An 18121-nucleotide genomic window follows, 5' to 3' on the forward strand; every position below is an offset into this window, starting at 1 on the left:
GGGTGTTTTGCATGGTGTATTAATGAGATACTAGGTGAATGAGTTGTTTGCCTTTTTAATGGAAACTAGAATGCATTGGAGGTGGCAGCCGCCATGTGCCTTTGCAGTCACATTTCATTAGGCCCCCCTGGCGGGGTGAGGGAGGGAAGAACCTCAGGAAGCTGTGGGTCTCCTGAAATGTGAACATGGTCTGTGCCAGGTCTCACGGAAAGACCAGGGGGCCTTAGAATAGCTTGGAAATCTCTGGTATAGGATGGCTGCTTCGAGGCCCAGGAGAGGCACCCGGCACATGCTAGCGCCCGAGCGTGTGCACTCTCAGGGGCTCATCCCTCCTGAGCTGGCAGGCGGGGAGAGCAGCTTCAGGAAGGACACACAGACCAGTGGGAAAGAGGCAAATTCAGGCAGCTCTGTGAGGAGAAAGGTAACAAGCAGGTCATAGGGCATGTCAGGCCCCTCAGGACAGCCAGAGGCCAACCCAGGAAGAAGCTGATGCCCAACGGGGTCACCCGTGAGCCCCGTGTGAGGTTGTATTTGATCAGGATGCTTTTCAGCCACAGGGGAACAGAACTCAACTTGAAACAGGGTAAGCAAAAATGAGACTCTATTGGCCCTCATAACTGGGATATGCAGGGCATGCTTCAGGCATAGCTGGATCCAGATACTCAAACAGTGGCATCAGAAGCTAGTCTAATAGAACAAGGGGGTCAGCCCTGCCAGACAACATGGACAGAGGAGAGAGGAGGTGGTTCCCCAGAGGAAACTCAAGGTGCTATTACCAGAAATAGGAGGATGGGTGCTGGGCAGGCAAGAAACAGATTTTCACACTGAGGGAACATTTGCAGCTGCAAGGACTGCCCAGGGGTGGGACTGGAGCAAAGCAAGAAGATTCAAGCCCTGAGCCCTGGGGTGCAGCCACGTGCAGGATGCGAGTTGCAAACTGGCAGCCCTTAGGGTCAGATCCACCCAACACATGTGTTTGGTTGGCCACAGCTATTTCTACAATCATAGAAGTCCATAAGACTATCCAAGCTTCTGCTAGAAATCCAGGAGAAGCATCCATAGTGGGCCATGATGCCACCAGGAAACAGTTGGGTGGGGCCGAGCAGCTGCTGCCCCCTTGGATGGGGCATGAATCTTCTGTTGGGCTCAGTCCCCAGCACTCCCTATTGCCCACCCCTAGCTCCCCTGTCTCACTGTGTTGTCACCCAGCCCCTTTGGGCATTTGCATCTACACCTCAGGACCTGAAGGGGACTGCAGCTGGGAGACAACTGAGAGAGGGTGGGCACCGGTCCCCAGTGAGGTGACACAAACAAGGCTTTGCTAAACATAGTTGCAGCAAAGCAGAGGGTACAGTGGGCCCTGCAGGCCCCATGGGTGCTCAGAGGCCCCCAGGAAATACAGACAAGGTTTGGAGTCTCCAAGTAGTAAAGACCAGCGCCTCCCAGTTGCCATAGTGAGGTCACAATGTCCCTGGTGGTCATAATCCACCCAACAAAGTCCTGTCCAGCCTGCCTGGCAGCCCAGTCCAAAAATGCTCTCCAGCCCTTGACCCCAGCTTTTAACCCCAGGAGCAGAAAAGCCCCCACGGTTTAGTAACTTGAGATGGTTTCTGCATTTTCCCTGGGCCTCGTCTTAGCTCTGTCTGCACTCCTGCCTGATCCAAGCAGTAGCCAGGTCTTGAGGAGATGCAGTCTGTGGCGTCCCATAGACTCAGCTCTGGAGTAGGGTCCCCCCCAGGTGAGGGTCACTCAGGTTATAGTCACCCCAGATCCAGGTCATCTTCAGATCAAGGTGATCCCATGTCAGAGTCAACCTAGGTCAGAGTCACCCCCAGAGTCACCTGTCCACAGAAGAATGTGCGCCATCCTGTCTGACTCCAGGGCCTCCAAAAAGCTGGGTTTCCAGTGATTTCCCCCAGCAGGATGAGGAGCCACCAGCAGTCTGGGATGGCAGGACCACATGTCGCAGCTCTCCATGCCCATTGCTTCCAGGGCTGCCCCACTTGCTTTGGGGAAGGACCTGGGTCCAGTGACTTGAGGCCAAGTCACTCCTCTCAGGCTCCTGGCAACTCAAGGTCGTGGCTGGGCATGAGGTCGGACATTGGCAGCACCGGGCCAGGGCTCCCTCCCGAAGATGGGGAAAGTGGAGGAACGAGCCCTGGCCTTCTCTCAGCACCCACTCTCCTATACTCACTTGCTGCGTGACAACCTCTGTTACCTCACTTATAGCACAAGGGGTGGGAATTCACAGCCATTGACGGTTTACCATGCACCAGGCATGTGACACCTGGCATAGCTTTTCATCTGGCCACAGTGCTGTGAGGTAGGGATTAGTTAGAAGAATTCCAGGAAAACTGTTTGACCCATGTATGCTCCACTTTGGTCAGATAATGGGAGAGACTCGTCTGCTGTGCATCGTTCCCTTTTTGCCTTGGTGGCCAGGAAGCTCAGAGCTCAATCTGGACCTCTTGTGAGGTTTTTTGGCTTTCAGTTTTTGTCATAACCACCTTGTGGTGTAGGCATCATTTTCCCTAAGCCACGTTTTGCCCTTTTTTGGAACAGAAGGAGTATACATTTTAAAGAAACAAAGTTGGGTGGAAGGGAATTAAAGATTGAGGAATGAAAGGGAGTAGCTCTTGCCATTGGGCCAGTGTGAGGGGACAGCTCTCATAAGAAGTTAGGGTCAACAGACTCCACAGGGTTCAGAATGGCTTTTCCAGCCACCCATAAATCCAGCCAGCAAACACTTACTGAACACCGACTGTATGCACAGTACTGAATAGTTTCTTTGTTTGCCCTTCTGGAATCTTCTCTCTCTCTCTCAGGCCCCCTTCTGGTTCCCATGGCTCACAGCGCTTCGCACCCCCACCCCCACCCAGTCCCCTGCAGACCCTGCTGACTCAAGGCTGGCTCCTCTCTCTTCACTTCTACCCCAAAGGCCAGAAGGAGGGGACTCCCTGTGCCTAGCACCCCACATGCCATCAAAGATAAACATGATCACAATGCCTTTTTTAGTCCCTGGCAAAATACCCTGCTTTCTTCCTTTCTTTCTACTTTTTCTCCAACTGATGAAAGAAAAACACCCAGAGGGCCAGGGAGGGAGGGGCTTTCTACGGGGTCTCAGCCAGCACCACCCCCTGAAGCCAACAGAGCCAGGGCTTGTCTGGGATGAATATCAGCGTTATTCAGGCTGCACACCGTAGGGGCCAGGCAGCCCCTGCTCCCAGACAGCCCCTCTGCAGTGGGCCCCTCTGCAGGCACACAGGGGACTGAGCTGGGCCTTTGAGGACCAGAGAGTATGGATCATGCAGCCAGAGACCCCCCAGAGTGGCTGGAGTTGAAGGCTCCTGCCCATGGAAATTCCCCCCAGCGTACCCTGGGCTCAGGTCATCCTGCTGGGAAAGAAAATCCCCGACCTTGCCATGACTCAGTTTCCTCACCTGCAAAGCAGGGACAATGTCAGAGCCTTGGGACCACATGGAGCCAGCCATGAATTGGTGAAATGGCAAGATGCAGCTCTGTGGTTCCCTCTGAGCTGCTAGCAAACAGGGTGGTGTCGAAAATGCAGGGAGGAGGTGACTACAGTGGTCCAGAAGGTGTAAGTGCTGGAGGAAGTTGATTCTGGGCACAGTTGAAGGCAGAGCCAACCAGAATGCTAATGGTTTGGATTGGATGTGAGGGCAGAGAGGACAGAGGCAGGCGTGACTCCAAGCATTGTGATCTGAGCAAATTGCAGAAGAGTGGCCCATTCATGGAGAAGTAGACAATAGATCCAGGCCTTGCTCCCTCCTGAAGCTCTAAGGTAGGAGCCTTTCTGCCTCTTCCAGCTCCTGGGAGCTCCAGATAACCCTGGATTTACGGCCCCATTACTCCAGTCTGTGCCTCTGTCATCATGTGGCCTCTCCCAATGTCTGTATCTTATAAGGACACTGTAATTGGATTAAGGCCATGCTAACCTAGGATGACCTCATCTCTACTTGATTACATCTGCAATGACCCTATTTCCAAACAAGGTCACATCCACAGGTTCTGGGGGTTAGGACTTGGACATATCTTTTTGGGGGACACATTTCAACCCACAGTGCCCCCTATCTCCTATCCTCTGCACTGCCTCAACAAATTCAGAGGGTGGAGGAGCCACAAACAATGAAACAGGGACTTAAGGGAGAATCACTCCTGTTAAGGCTCCAAGAAGGCAACATTTGAGCTAAGGCATCCAGACCAGAGAGAGCCAAAAGTGGGGAAAGTCTAGGAAGAACATTTCAGGCAGAGAGAACAGCAAGTGCAAAGGCCCCGAGGCATGTGTGAGCTTGACACTTTCTAGAAGGCCCAGGATGCAGGGCCCCAGCAGTCAAGGGCTTATAGGCCAGGGTGGGACTTGATTCCAATACCATGAAGGCCTTTACATGGGAGATATGACCTCGTTTGTGTTTGGAAAGATCCCTCTGCTGCTATGGGGATGCAGTGAGCTACCAGGAAAGCCGAGATAGGGCATTGCATTCATCTGGTCAGGAGAGGTTGGTGGCCCAGCCCAGCCAGAGAGGGGCCCCAGAGATACAGCAGGACAGAGGCCAACCCAGGTCTTTCAGAGCCTATGGCCTATTGGCTGTGTGTTCATGGGCAAGTCTCTTAACCTCTCAGAGCTCTTTTATCAGTAGAGTGTGGAAGGCCCCCTTTTTGTCACGCAGCTGGATGGGGCCATAGTGTCATCCAGGATCTATGACACACACCACACACACACATACCCTGCCTTCCAGTGTCCTGGGGACCTACCAAGGCCCTTCCACCAGCCATCCCTCCCCAGGAGAGGCTCATTTCTTACCAGAAGGAGCACCGGGCAGTGGGTCAGGAGAGGGGCAAAGTCTGCATGCTTGCTGTGGGAAGTCAAGGTGACAAAGCAACTGCTGGCCTTGGCCACCTGGGAGGAGAGTCCAAAGGCTTTGGGAAGACTTGGAAAGATAACACTCCTGTGCCAGGAACACCTTACAGCTTTGCTCCTGTCTCCTGCTGGAACCCAGCTCAGCCTCAGGCCAGGGAGATGCCTGGGTGGGGGACCCGGCACACTCCACCCTCCACAAAAACCCCTGATGGGGGATCCGGCACACCCCACCCTCAACAGAAGCTGGGCTCCCTGTGTGAGTCCCACACTGTTCACCTCGGCCTCCTGTCTGCACACTCCCCATGAGGCCCCAGCCTTGGATATGGCCTCCCCCGAGCTTGCCCTCTGAGCACCCTCTGCAGCCCACTGTGTGACCTAAGGGCATGGCCTAACCTCTCTGAGCCCTGCTGCATAGGGAACCCAGAAGGTCCTTTGTCAGTGAGGGATTTTCCCACTCCATTCAGGGTTCTGGAAATCCTGAGAACGTTCCAGCGCATGAGGTCAACAGACATGTGTTCACATCCTGATTGCCCTAAACTGGACCCACTGGATGTCAGCCCATGTGGTGGGGTCTGTGTTTGTCGCACCTATAGTCATGTCCCACCCAGCAACTCGCAGGGATCTTGACACACCAGAGGCACTTTGTCAAAATTCAATGAATGAATGAGTGAATGAATGAGTGAGTGAGTGACTGGAGATCCTCAGTGGGTGGGACACCTGGAATGTGTACCACCCACAGAAAGGTCACACAAGACCAACCACAGGCTCAGTCGGCCCCGACGGCTTCAGCCCACACAGTAGTTATTTTGTTTTATGTGAATTTGTTGCCAAAGCTTAAAAATAAGGAGATTGAGCCTTAAAACCTGGATTTCTGGCTTTTCCTGAAAAATCGGAGAGCTTGCCACTATGCTCGATTTCCTGGCAGCCAAGATCGGCGGGCTTAGAGCAGCTGCCGGTCAGGCGGGTGGGCATGGGCCACAGTGCAACCCATGCAGCCATGAAGCCTTGTCAAAGGGACAGATGGGTGGCCAGGTGGACACCAGAAGTGTAGCCCTCACTGCCCACTCCTTGAAGAAGCACATGCTGATAACAGCCTTATCTGGGCCCGGTCCCTGGCCCTGGGGACATGGAGGCACATGAAACTAATTGGAAACTCGGTCCTAGAAAAAAATAGTCAAATGTGGTGTGTCTGAGAAGGTGGGGCCCAGGAGCTGAATCCAACCAGGGGAGAGATGGGGTGCTGGAGGCCTGGAAGGACAGGCGACAGGTAGCACTCAGAAAGACAGAGGAGGGTGAGGCGGGAGACAGGGTCTCGTCTCTGAACAGCACAGACCCACCCAGTTCTCCCTGTGAAGCTCTTCCTTCCTTTCCTCCATCCCCCACCCCAAAAGCCATCTTTGGATTTGGCAGGGGGGCTCCCCGCCCCAAAGGCCAGCAGGAGGGCTATTCCTCCTGTGATGCACCAGGCAGCCAGCAGAGCTGAGCAAGTACATGTCAGGGAAGCTGAGGCCCAGACAGGAGCGGCTTTCAGGAAGGGCTGTCACGGCTGTGAAGCCTGGCAGCCCTTTGTTTTCCAGCACAGGCGTGTTTGCTGCCTTTTTATGAAAGGAGAGGCACCGGGTAGTGTGGGGCCCCCGCTCTGTCCTGAGAGGAGAGGCTCCCATCAATGCCCGTTCTGTCTGCCTGGGACCCTGAGCCACAACACCATGACTGTGTATCCACCCCACCAGGCCTCAGTTTCCCTTTCTGCACAGAACTGGTAGGTGCTGTGATGGCAGGGGGCTGGGGAGAGGGGTTCACTGACCAGGCCCAGAGGCCAGGTGAAGAAGGGTGTCTGGAAGGGCTGTCACAGCTATGAATCCTGGCAGCCCTTTGTTTCCCAGCACGGGCATGTTTGTGTATTTTGGATAACAGTTCTTTATCAAATATATGTATTGCAGAGGCAGGGACAGCTTTATGCAGGTGAGGGCTTGGTCCTGGGCTGCCTCTGGCTGTGTGGCCTTGGCCTCAGCGTGTCCATCCGTAAAAGGGTTGATGGTGGCCTGAGGTTGGTGAAATGCTCCTGGAGGCTATGGGTGGAGGTATCGCAGGACCCCTCAGTGTCAGGGATGGGGGCTCCCTGAGGGAAGAGCAAAGCTGCAGGCCCTTCAGACTGGCTTCCTGCAGTTTGTCACACCCCTGTCCCTTAGGGCCTGGATCCTGCAAGTCCCCTGGAATGTTGAAGGGTCTTATCCCCAGAGCCAAAAACCCCCACCTGTGTCTGGGCTGCCCCACCCAGCCTTCCGCCCCCCCCACAGCTCCCACTATCTACAGGCTTCACCCAAGCAATGGGGACTGTCACCCCCACACAGGAGCACCTACTGTGTGTGCATCAGGAACTAGAGATGAATGTGGGCAAGGGTGGACACAGCCTGGCCCGAGGATAGCTGGCGGGAGACAGTGCTCATTTCCTGCACAAGGAAGAGCCCTGAGTGTCCAGGACCCCTCCTCGACCAGCTGCCGGCCAACCAGCACGTTACTAATCCTCTCATCCTTAGGAAGTGAAATTATAATCACTTTTAATTGAAAAATGAGGCTGATAGGATTCTGAACCTGACGAGAGAATAATTAACTCGGGCCTCCGAGGAAGCTCATTAATCTTGTCACTCGGGAGAGACAGCTCATTAAACCCCACCTTCCCCGCCAAGTGCTAGAAGGAAGCCTTGAGTGACCTCTACTCCAATCCCCTTTCTCAGGCGGAGGCCTTTTTGTTGGGACATGTGCTCTGTATCCAAAAGCCAGAGCACGCAGCCCTCTTCTCCGAGGGTCCCAGGGGTGCAGAGGTTGTCCTGCAGCCACCACCCAATTCATCTACCTGCCCACGGCCTCAGTTTCCTCAGCTGTAAAATGGGTCTGATGCCACCCCACCCCTGGCTAAAAGGTAAAAAGACTGGCCTAAGGTGACTTATCCCAAGGCCTGGAGTAGTCAGAACCACACCTGGCCCAGCCACCCGGCCCCAGGGAGTCCCGAAGAGCATGCAGGGAGGCCCCATATGTCCCAGGGTCCCTCCGCTCCACTCTGCAGCCTTCCTGCCTCTCACCCGAGTTCAACCTCTGTGCAGACCAGTGCTTCTCACTCTGTCATACATCAGGGTAACGGGTGGCAGGTGACAGCATGCAGGATTCCCAAGGCATGCTCTGGGGCCCCAGCCCAGGATTTTGGGCCTAGAGGGTCCAGGTGAACCCAGACTCTGCCTTCAGGTACTGGTCCATGGCCTGCCCCAGGCAACAAATGTCTGGAGACTACTGGCTCATCTGAGGGTGGTGGGAGCAAGAGGGACTCTGAATGAGACACTTCAGATGGGATCCCGGAGATCATGGCAGAGCACCTGAGACTTCCTGTTGAACAGCTAAAGCAGTGGAAAATAACTGAATTTTATAATGAGCCATCAAGTGTTAATGGTTGTTTGGGGAAGGGATGGTGACAATCTTTCCCACAAAATCAGAATCACATGAAGCCTTGAACACCTTTCACCCTCCAGGGCTTTTCCTAGCATGACCCAGAGCCCGGGAGACCAGGCCCAGCTGAGGCTGGGGTGCTGAGCTCTCAGCACCCTCTCCTGGGGCCCTCTGGGTGGGGGTGGGGGATCATTATGCAGGACTGAGGGCCAAGCCTTCCAGATGGACCATCTGCTCTGGGCAGAGCCCAAAGCAGCCTTTAATCTGCAGCCTTACTGGGGGCAGGGTTCACCCTGGGGCCGGAGAGCCCCAGACCAAGGCCAACTACCCCCGACCCTCCTGGCTTTCTCCTGCTGGTCCCTCTGAGCCTCTCTCTCTCACCCACTGTCACATTCCTGGTCACAAGGATGGGGTCTTATTCAGCCGGCAGCTCCTCAGCAAGGACAAGCCTGGGTGTTGTCTGTCCCTCTCCAGAATCGCTGCCTGGCATCAAGGGTGGTGCCTCCGTTCCCTTCTCCGGGAGGCCAAGAGCTGGGCCACCACCCAGCCTCCAGCCGTTCCTAGTGGCTGCTTCAGCATCGCTAGGGTGCTGCCCTTGCCAGGAGCTCAGACCCAGAGGCACCAAGAGCCCAAGCTGGCATTGGGGCGAGCTGGCACCCTCTTAGAGCCCCTGTTTCCCGTCTGTGAAGTGAGTGCACTGAACTGGATGCCCAGAGATCCTTGCTCTAGAATTCCAGGGCAGAGTTACTTGCCAAGCGAACCTGAAGAAAATGCCCTGCCCACTTTGATCTTCAAAGTGGGTTCCATGGAGCCCCAGAGTTCTGCTGGAGTGGGCACTGCTGTGTGTCCCAACACGCCCTCTGCTCTGCACACCCTGACCAGCCTGCCCTGGACAATCGGTACTTGCTTGCTCACCCCAGGCTTGGTTGGGAGCTTCCTGGGGCCACTGAGTCCCAGTAGGATCCCTGCAGGCCAGATCCTGGCAGGAGGGCCCCAAACGGTCCCTTGTCCCTCTCTGCAGGGGAGAAAGACCTTCCAAGGAATAGGTCAGGGGGCAGCCAGAGTGTGCTGGGTGAGCTTGGCATAATGTTAACATTTAGGGTGTGAGATGTGTCCCCAAAACTGAGTGTCAGCCTTACCATCAGACATTTCTAGACTCGGGTGCAGCAGCAGAGAGCTGGAGAAGCTGAGGGCACTACCTCCAAACCCCCATGCCCACCTCCGCCAGCCAGCCCCTCCTGCCTGCTGACTTGTGCACATGGAGCATCAAGGGAGCTTTATTTAGAAACGAGGTTCAGAGGCAGAGTGTGTGGCCCCTCCACAGCCTTGGTGAGGGTGTGTGCATGTGCATGTGTGTACATGTGTGCACATGCTGTGTGTGCCTGTTTGTGTGCTGAACAGGGCACCTGGCCCCTGTCCTGCACACCACCCCTGTTGGCTCCCTCAGAGCTGAATCCCCAGGTCCAAATAGAAGACCCCTGGGAACCCCAGGAATGAAAGCTCTAGGCAACCTCCCTCCATGAGGGCTGGGCCCCAGGTTCCCTCATATGTGTCTCCCTGTTCTGTGATGTATTGAGTGGGTGGGGGCGCCACCACTTCAAAGACAGGGAAACTGAAGACTGCAGAGCTTTCTTGAGGCACCCAGGGAGGTTAGCAGCAGGACCAGGCAGACCTGGGTCCCCTCTGGCCTGTGCCAGACCCTGGGCAGGAAGGAGCAAAGAGTGGGGCCTGAGCCAGCATGGTCTAGGAGCTGCCTGGGGTGGGGAGGGTGGGATAGTGCAGGATTAGCCGGTAGCAGCGGCGCAGGAACAGGACATTCCGTGAGAGACTGACAAACAAGCCTTGGAGGGGGAGAGAGTGATCTTGGGCCGGCGGTATGCTAGCTCTGTGATCGAGGAGGGCTTCTTGGAGGAGGTGGCATTGGCACTAGACCAGAGGAGGAGAGAAAGGAGGCACAGCCTGGAAGGGAATGACAGATCAAAGACCTAAGGCAGGAGCATACCTGGTGTGCAGTAACGTGGAGGGTGACAGAGGTCGAGTAGGTGCCAGGGAGGGTGGTAGGAAGGGAGGTCAGAGGGCAGCAGGACAGGAGGATCCAAGCTGCAGCATGTAGGCCTCTCAGGTGTGTGGGTGCCTGAGCCAGGAGCTTAGGGATGAAGGCACGGGGTTCCCTGCATGCCCCCCAACACACACACAGCACTGAGGGCTGTTGTCTGGGTCCCCAGCGTCTTGACTTCACGTGGGACTCCATGCCTCTCTTTCTTTCAGGCCCCAGACCTCACTCCTCGGCCTTGCTCTGCTCAGCCTCTGTGGGACAGTACGGTCATTCCTGTCTTGTAGGTGAGGGCACCAAGCACCCCTAGAGAGCTAGGTCTCTCCCACCCTAGACAGCTGATGTCCAGGGTTCCAGACAGTGCCAGTCAGTCCAGGTGTCAGGCCGGCCCCTGGTTGGGCTGGTGACCAGGCTGGGAATCCTGCCTTGGATTTCTGGCGGCCCTCCTCGTGCCGGGTGGCCAGCTGGGCCAGTGAGCACTTTCCACATCCACACGGGTCCTCGGATGCACCAGACGAGGCCGCTGCTGTCCAGGAACTGAGGCTAGGGTGCGGCTTCTCGGACAGCAGGATGTGGGCAGCCAGCTCTGTCTCCTGCAGCCACGCAGCCCCCAAACCATCCTGCACCCCCAGCCAGCACGATACTGTAAAACATCAGTCGGACCCTGGCAGGTCCTACTTGCAATGCCAGGACTCCCACCGCCACACTCAGAATAAGGTCCTCTCTTCATTCGTATCCAGAATGAAGGTGTGTGTTGTCCTGGCAGGTTTTCACTTATTCTAGGAGCAGCTTGGACAGGGCTCCGGAGGCCATCAGGCGCCAAAGGAGGCACCAGCCGCCTCCTGGAGAGTCGACACATAAAGTCTGGGAAATGAAGAGCTACTGTCAGCAGTGTTGTCATGCACCCCCAAATTCTGATCCTTGAGGAACAAAAAGACAGAGAGAGTGGTCGGTGCCACCTGGTCCTCAACGGGCACCAGGCCCTGCCTTTAAGCACACATCCCTGCCACCACCACCCTCGGCGCCTCCCTGTCATTTTCGAAGACATCATTTTCTCCCCACGTGCTCCTCTTATCTCCCTTCTGTTAAAGGATCTCAAATATGCACCCGATAAGGTGGGACAAACACCCGCTTCCCCAGCCCCTTCCAACACCAGCCTCCACTTTCCCCCGAAGTAATTAAGATAAATGCAGCTGATAATTTGCCCCACGTATTCTTAAACGTGCCCTCGGGCCATATCTCAGATATAATTTCACCTGCAGAGGTTTATCTGCGTGCTTGGGTAACAGATAGTTTTTAAGCAAAGCGGCAGCGTTTGAAGGAAAAGGAAAGGAGGATATTTGTGAAATAAATGTCAGAATGAGCCACACCGCGGCCCCTTAGAGCAAGGACAGCTGACTGGGAGCCCCAGGGGCTGCTCTGGGTCACTTCACTCTGCTCGGCTGCTCCAGGTCTTGGAGCATGTCTGGCTACTTAGCCAGCTGGGAAAGGAGCTGGGATGGGTGGGGGGCACCAAGAGAGTGGCACCCACTGGGCAAGACGTCGTCACAGGACAGTGGGCGCAGCTGTACTCCTCTCACTTCTCCCAGCCATGCTAATCTCAGATCATCTGAAAACAGAGGCCCTGACCCAGCGGAGCTGGCATGCAGGGCACCTGGCTTTGCCCACCACACCCCTTGGGATCAGGCTGCTGGCCAGAGGGGCCAGGCCAAGCCTCAGGCCAGTTATGCACAGGCTCAGGGAGGCCAGGTGGTCAGGTGAGTGCCCAGGAGGCAGCTCAGGCAGCCTGAGAGGGTGGGCAGCGGGAAGCACAGCAGGGATCCATAATAAAAGGGACCGGGCTAGACCCAAGCTAGGCAGGGGCCTCCTAGAGGCCCAGGAGCAACCTGTTGGGGGTAGCAGGGTCCACTCGCCATGTGCCCTTGGATAGGCCCGTGTCTGCTCTGAGCCTGTTTCCCCAGCTGCACCCAGGTCAGACTGGAATCCTGATGCCCTTCCCAGCCGATTCCACCCAATTGTGCATGTCTTGCCTCCTGCTTGGTATCTAGGATGGGGAGCAGGGCGTTGGGGTTTGGTGTGGACATAAGCCCCACACATGTCCACAGCATCCCTCCGTGGCCTCCCTTTACCTGTGGATAAAACCCAAACCAGCCCATCCCTTTACCAGCACCGCGTGCTCCCACCCCAGCTTCCCAGGCAGGAGTCCCCACCCCTGACCTGTGCTTGAGGGACCCTTACCCAAGGCCCAGCCACACAGAGCTGAGCATCACCTCCTCACAGAGGCTTGTGCCTGCTTTCCTCTCCCACACCCCCACTCACTATCTTTGCCCCATTTACAATCCACAGCTGCATTTCCGCTCTAACTCCAGTCACACCTGCTCTGGGCGCAGCTGCACCTCTCTCAGGCTGCACGACCTGGTAAGAGATCCCCCCTTCTCCATGCCTCAGTTTCCCGTCTGTAAATTTGGAGAAAAGCACCGACCTGGTGAGGTGGCCATGCAGACCAAAGGAGCACAGAGAGCATGACGGGTGTGTGGATGCTGTCACTGTCATTGTCCTTACCCCTCACTGTCTCCTGGTGCTGGCGGCTCTGTGGGGAAGGGTGGAAAATGAAGAAAAGCAAACAGCATCTGAACCTGCAGCCTGTCACCACCTCCTTGTGCCCGCCTGACCCTGCTGGCTTCCCCCTCTGTGCTCATCCTGTGCCCAGCACCTAGCCCACTGCTGGATCAGTGAAGGCCAGCCGGTATGGGCACTGAGGCCTCCAGGCTGGGATGAGCTGGGGAGGCTGGAGGGCTTGCGTGGTCCTTGCCCAGGCCGCTCTTCTAAGGGGGGAGCAGAGTGGGGAAGGGGCTGCCCCAGGACACTAGCCCACCCTCACAACCTCATCTGACCCTAAGCACCTCCAAAAGCCCCCCCTCCAACTACCACTACACTGGGAGTTAGGGCTTCAACACAAGATTTGGGGACACAAATGTTCAGCCATGACAGCCAGGATGTGGGGGCAAAAGAGCAAACGTAGCTTTCCCACCATGCTGGGGGAGGGAGGCCAGTACCTAGCTCTCTGGCAGGGCAGGAATTGGGAGGGCCCAGTCCCTACCCTTTAAGAAGGTACAGTCCAGCCCTGATGAGAGAAGCAGGAAAATTAAACCCATTCCACATATGGGCAGGTGGGCAGCAGGGAGGTCGAAGAGGCCACGGGGTAAGCAATAAAGCTTGGGTGCCAGGCCCTGGCCAGGTAGTTCAGATGGTTAGTGCATCGTCCCAATACACCAAGGTTGCTGGTTCAATCCCCAGTCAGGGCACATACAAGAAGCAACCAATAAATGTGTAAATAAGTGGAACAACAAATCGAAGTTTCTCTCTCTCTCTAAAATCAAAAAATTTTTTTTTAAATCTTTATTGATTTCAGAGAGAGGAAAGGAGAGGGAGAGAGAGAGATAGAAACATCAATGATGGGAGTCATTGATTGGCTGCCTCCTGCACGCCCCTGACTGGGGATCGAGCCCGCAACCCGGGCATGTGCCCTGACCGGGAATCGAACCCCGATCACCTGGATCCTAGGTCGACACTCAACTGCTGAGCCATGCCATGCTGAGCTGTAAAATCAATTTTTTTAAAAAAATTGGGTGCCAGCTGGGGGCCTTGAGCAGCCACTGGTCATGAAAGGCAGAGCCAGGATGGGCCTGGCTCAGGTTCAACCCCTCGTTAATAGGTGGGGAAACAGGCCAGGAGCCCAGGGTCGCATGTGGAGCTCTGACTGGACAGTGCCATCCTGGGTGCAGAGCTGCCCCAGGCCACCAGGATGTGGGAAGACAGTCCTTGCCTGAGAGCTTATGAGATCAGTGCTAACCGCTGGGTGAAGCACTGTCTCCTCTCAGGTAGACTCAACACACAGCAGGGAAGGCTTCTCAGAAGAGGTGGGCCAGAGAGGAGCCCGAAGACCAGTGACCATATTCAGAGCAAACATCTGTTGAGTGTATGATTTAGGCGTGTTGTCCCTTTTAATTTTCCTTGGCAATCCTTTGAGGTCAGGACTTTGACCATCTCCATTTTACTGGAGAGGAAAGTGCTCAGAGGGTCTCAGACTGGCTGTGGCCCCACAGCCTGGAAGAGCAGGAGCCAGAATTTGAGCCCAGCCCAGCAGACCCTGCATGGCTCCCTGGCAGTGGGTGAGAATCAGAAGACTGGGAAAACGGGAGGAGGTGTCCTAGGCAAGGGGAACTGCTTAGGCAAAGGCCCTGAGGTGGACTCAAGGGGAAGGGCTGGGAGGGGCTCAATAGAGGTGGGGAAGAAGGGAGAGGGGACCCTAGTTCAAGGACAGAAAGGCTACAGCCAAAATAAGGCAGGTTGAAAGAGGAGGTGAGGGAAGGGGGTCAGGAGCAGAGGCCACTGTGCAAAGGGCTGGTGGGTCATGGGGTGGAGACACAGGGACAGCAGAGACCAGGGCCTGTAGCAGGACTACTCTCACCAGGAGCTGCCGCCAACACCCCAGGCCGGAGCCAGCCAACGCCACTGTGGTCTTGAGTTACCTGCAGCTCTGGGACCAGGCCTGTTAGGATAGGAGCCAGGTAATGTTTCTGAGGGAAAGGAGATGCCTGCACTCCTGGGGTTCCCTGGGGCAGCCCCGGATCTGGGGGATTGGATCTCCTGACTTCAAAGGAGCCCCAGGCTACTGAAACCCACACCAACGCGTACCAAGGGGCTTTGCCAAGAGCCTGGGCGGGGGTGGGAACCCGAGACCTAGGGCACATGCTGCCCCTCACCTGCCCCACGGTCTGAGCACCAAAGACTGGTCCTCAAACCCGTGGAGGGGCAGCTGGCTTTAAGAGGCCTGGGTGCTGCAGGCATAACATCAGGCCCACGGTCCTGGGGCTGAGGAAAACGTTATGATGGGGTGTCTGAGCGCTGCCCACAGGTTTGGTGTGGGAAGGAGTCACTAAGGCAGGACCTAGGCAATGAGCCACTCTGCCAGGCATGGGGCAGGCCTGCTTCACCTCCCTGTGTGCTTCACTATGTGCTGTGTGACCTGGACAAGTATACCACCTCTCTCAGCCTCAGTTTCCTTATCTGTAGTTATCTGTTGACTTTTCCTGTAAGCTCCATGACACAGAGGCCATGAATCAGTCACTCACCATTGTATGCCCATGCCTCATGCAGCGTCTTACACAAACATGCAGATCTGTGAGTGAGTGAATGAATGAATGAATGGGAAGGTATAGTGAAAGCTCTTCCACTGAGTCACCAGTGGCATCCTATGGTCCCCCTCCCTTGCCAGGCTTCTGCCTGCCCACCTCTGCCAGGAAAGGGTGCACTGTGATGCTAGGACTTACATTAAAGCCTAGGGTTCTCTACTCTGTCAAGAGTGCAAGTAGGTGCAACCCACAGGGTTGTACTAACAGACTAGTTGCCTGTTGCTGTGTAACACATAGCAGCTTAAAACAATACCATTATTTATAGTTTCTGTAGATCAGGGATTTGGGCCCATCTCAGCTGGGTGGTCTGACTCGGGGCCTCCCAAGAAATTGCAGCTGGAATGTCAGCAGGGGCTGCAGTCTCATCTGAAGGCTCAACTGGGGCTGGAGGAGCTGCTACCAAGGTGGCTTCTCACGCAGCTGTAGGAAGGAGGTCTCAGTTCCTTCCCACATGGACCCTCCACAGGGCTGCTTGTGTGTCCTCACGACATGGCTCCCCCAAGTGAGCGATCAGACAGAGAGCAAGGCAGAAGCCACAGTGCCCTTTATGGCCTAATTTCTAAAGTCCAGCACCCTCACTTCCACTATATTTTGCTCATCAGCAGCAAGTCACTGGGTCCAGCCCATGTTTGAGAAGAGGAAACTGGGCCCTACCTTTTCAAGGAATGAGGATTGAAAAATTTGTGGCCAGATTTTAAAACCACCCCAGGAATTTATTTGACAATCTCTCTCCAAATCACACATGCACTTGCCCTTTTACCCCACCATCTCTTCTTAGTGTTTACCCCGTGGGTCTCACTGGCATGCAGATTCATTGCTCTGTTGCTTGTGAGCCCAGTATAGGACAACCGGGTGTCCATCTGGAGGGGTCTGGATACCTAAATAGCTGTCCATCCATTCTGCGGAGAATCCCATAGCTGTGTGTGGTGGAGAGACAGACATCTGTGGAGTGCTGTGGAATTATCTCCAAGAGGCGTTGTTAAATGCAAAAAAGGTGTGGAACAGTGAGTTCAGTAGATGATCTTTTGTTAAGAAAGGGGGAAATGGGATTTGTTGGTATTTACATCAAGAACTCTGGGAAGAAACACAAGAAGTTGCCGAGTGCTTTACAAAGCCGGACGGGGGAAGAGCCAACCAGCCAGGGTACGGGGTGGGAATTCTCACTGCAGACCTTGAACACTGTTTCAAGTTTAGGAGCCACACAGATGTGTCATCTATGCATAAGAACTTAACAAAAAGAAATGTAAAACAATCAACAACCCTGGGGCAAAGGCAGCCGGCTGACCCACAGCCCTGCAGGGCTCCCCTGCCAGGCTGAGCTGCCTACGGGCCTCCTGTGCCCACCGTCTCTCCTTGACAGTTTCCTGGCCCCCTGGGGCCCCCTGACTCTGCATAGCATTGGGGTGGGGGGCCTCGCCTGGAAGCTGCTCCCCCCTCCCAGCTTCTCCCGGGTCTCTTGGCCCCCAGCCAAGCACTACATGGATTCTGACACGATTTCCATTTTCCTTGCAGCCAAGAAGTCCTCATTCCTCAGGAAGCTGTGCAGCGACCCAGCTGAGGGCCCCTCTCCCCAGGTATGTAGAGGACAGCTGGCCTGGAGGCTGGCAGGTCGCCACCCGGCCGGAGATGCCCTCGCCCCAGCCTCCCCACCCGCCCCACCGCCCGGCTCCTTCCGTGTCCCCGCTCAGGCGGTAATTGGGGCTGCCAGCTGCCTCCCTAAGAGACCGTGTCCCGAGCCAGCTGTCAGGAGCCGACTCGTGGCTTCTAACCGCAGCCCTGGGCTGGGGTGAGAGGACTGCAGGCGGCAGCGCTTGTCAGCTGAAGTTCCCCCGGGGCCAGCAAGGCAGGCCTCCTCGGATCAGACCCCTCCTTTCCTGGGGGGGCTGGGCACAGCTGTTTCAAACCAACAAATTAGCAACTTCTCCCCATTTTCAGACCCCACTCAGCCTCTCCCCACAGCCCCCTTCCTGTAGTCTCCTCACTACATGTCCTTCGTGCTGACGAGCAAATCGGGGCACAGAGAGAGGGGTGGCAGGACTTGACAGTTACAGTATGAACAGGGAAAGTACGTTGGTCCCCGCCACGCCCTCTGCCAAATGCTTTATGAAGAGGTGATTCACCGATTTCTCCCTTGCCACAACCCTTTGAGATAGGTTCCAGTGCTGCTCCCCGATCACAGACGGAGAAGCGGAGGCTGGGCGAGGTGCCTGGGGTGCGCAGCCAGGCACTGTCGGGAGAATCAGAACCAGGACCCACCCGCCTGCCCCTCTCAGAGGCTGCGTGGAGCCTGGACCCGCGGGGCTCACTGTCTAACGACGACTCTGACCTCACCTGCCACGACCCTGTGAGGGTGGCACCAGTACCACCCCTATTTCAAGGCTGTGGGAACTGACCTTTCCTTAATCTTGAGTGCCTACTGTGTGCTAGTCCCCGTGCGGTGGGGATGAGGCAGAGAATAAACTGCAGGCTCCCCAGTTCGAAGGCCCCAGGCTCAGGCAGAAGCAGGGATAGTCAGAAAACCACACGAACAGCAGATGATCCACAAGGGACCTATTC

At 55.8% G+C, this 18121-nt stretch overlaps 1 protein-coding gene across 1 annotated transcript in view; it reads left to right on the forward strand.

The window, feature by feature from the left end:
- Positions 1 to 18121, forward strand: part of ZNF469 (zinc finger protein 469) — a 165063-nt gene that overhangs the window by 132349 nt on the left and 14593 nt on the right. The window contains exon 3 of the mRNA XM_081118913.1: positions 17078 to 17139. The gene's annotated coding sequence lies outside the window, so the exon portion shown is untranslated. The remainder of the gene's footprint in view (positions 1 to 17077; positions 17140 to 18121) is intronic.

The sequence above is a fragment of the Miniopterus schreibersii genome, assembly GCF_964146895.1.
Source record: "Miniopterus schreibersii genome assembly, chromosome: 18".
In the NCBI taxonomy this organism is placed as follows: Eukaryota; Metazoa; Chordata; class Mammalia; order Chiroptera; family Miniopteridae; genus Miniopterus; species Miniopterus schreibersii.